Here is a 2,085-nt window from a genome sequence, read left to right as displayed (position 1 = left end):
TGAACCATTTTTACTGTCTTAATAGGTAATTGCAAACTTAAAATAAAAAGCGCAAATCGTTGTATAATAAAATTCATTCATGTGTACCGGGGAGGCCATCAACCCCACCCCCCTATATTAATATAGGTCAGGCCAATGAAGCAAAATGTGCTGAGGCAGCAAAAATATTTTATTTTATAACACCGCCGTACGCGCAGGCAGGGGCAGTCTCGTTTTCTCTGAGTGATTCGGCGAGAACGCAGGTACGACGATCGAACTTGTGAAACGTTGATCATAGTTCGGACTAGGCGATCTGAATTCGCTAAGTATTTTATTTATGTTTATTTGAATTTAATAAAAGTGTTTCCGACCATCAAAACCCGAGTTGAATATTATTTTAAAGTCTTATTCGTCCTTACCTTTAAATATTGGAACAGTACTCAGACACACATACCAATAGTCAATGAGGTTTATTGCAAACTGAACTGTGGTCTGGTCGTGGAGTCCTAATAGTCATTCCAATTTAGGGAACGAACGAAGAATCTACAAACGAATACCGTCGTACCTCAAAGGTTAACAGAGCTAATCTGAATTTATTCTAGAGACAGTCATTAGCTTAGAGCGTACGAAGTTAAGGTGCAGTGGCGCCGAACCCATGTATTAGATGTGGCAGCCGTCACACCTATTTTAAGGGGTGGGTGTACCCCCAAAATTGGTGGGTAATCGTAACACTAAATATAAAAATAAATTGTACAAATATAAGAAAGATGACTTCTTAGTGTGTCGTAGCGTGCAGTGTGTACCTACTGTGTGATAACGTTAGAAATAGCCAATAACTAATTAATAATTTAATTAATAGTTTTACCATTAATAAATAAATTCTATTATTTATAGTCAATAGTATTGTGTAAAAAGTCAAAAATCTCTGATAATACAGTACATTTAGTATTTTTATTTTACAAGTGATAAAACAATTAGTACCTATCAACTGAAATAGCGCGGGTGAATGGCCCCTCGACACACATGAATGAATTTTATTTTACAGCGATTTGTGTTTTTATATTATGTGTCTGTAATCACCTATTATGACAGTAAAAATAGTTCAAATTTCTACCTCAGCTGTCCGCATCTTTTCTGATAGGAAAGTGAATCTAGTTGGTTCTTTGTTGGGTCAAAACTCAAAAGTAAAAAAGTTCCCAGTAATTTTCAATAGCATCGTGAAAAACAAAAAAAAAAATTAACAAATATAAAAGTAAGATGGCGGCACTTTTGGCTAAAGTCTACTTTACCAACCCCCTCACGATTTTCAAAATTTTTTTTTTAAAAGACTTGTTTTTTTATGCTTAAAACGATGGTGTAATTTTTTTTTCCTGGAAACTATTATTTTAGAAGTTATAGCCTTCTAAAGTTTACGATTTTACGTTTATGCGCATGCGCGCAACGCTACTTGACTGCCACGCGCGCCTATAACAAATTTTTTTTTACGTATTTTAACAAGTTTTGGGACATAGTCAGTTTTGGGTAAGTAATATTGTGAATCACGTCATTATTAAGGTGAAATATAAACTATAGTTGAGTACCTAATTAGACTAGGTACCTATATTAGCCCAATTAAAATAAATAATAAATAAATACTGTAAAAATGTTAAATATATTTGATATTAATTTTAAATTTATACTATAACTATAAATTATATCACACAATCATCATCCCCACTGAGTGACTCATTTTCACTGTCTCGGTGCAACAAAAATGAAATTTTCTCAACCCTGTGACCCACATGGGGAGGTGTTGCACAGCAAGTCGGGGGATATTATCGATTTGCGGAGCGGAGCGACGGCGCCGAGGAGCGTAGCGACGAGTGCCGCTAGCACCGCATCACTGTACGATGTTTTTTCAATTTGGTGGCTCGGTGCAACAAAAATGCAATTTTCTCAACCCTGTGACCCACTTGGGGAGATGTTGCACAGCAAGTCGGAGGATATTTTCGATTTGCGGAGCGGAGCGACGCGCCGAGGAGCGTAGCGACGAGTGCCGCTAGCACCGCATCACTGTACGATGTTTTTTTCAAATTGGTGGCTCGGTGCAACAAAAATGCAATTTTC

The sequence above is a fragment of the Acyrthosiphon pisum genome, unplaced genomic scaffold (genome assembly GCF_005508785.2).
Source record: "Acyrthosiphon pisum isolate AL4f unplaced genomic scaffold, pea_aphid_22Mar2018_4r6ur Scaffold_21582;HRSCAF=24315, whole genome shotgun sequence".
NCBI classification, from domain to species: domain Eukaryota; kingdom Metazoa; phylum Arthropoda; class Insecta; order Hemiptera; family Aphididae; genus Acyrthosiphon; species Acyrthosiphon pisum.
Note: the sequence above shows the minus strand (reverse complement) of the source record.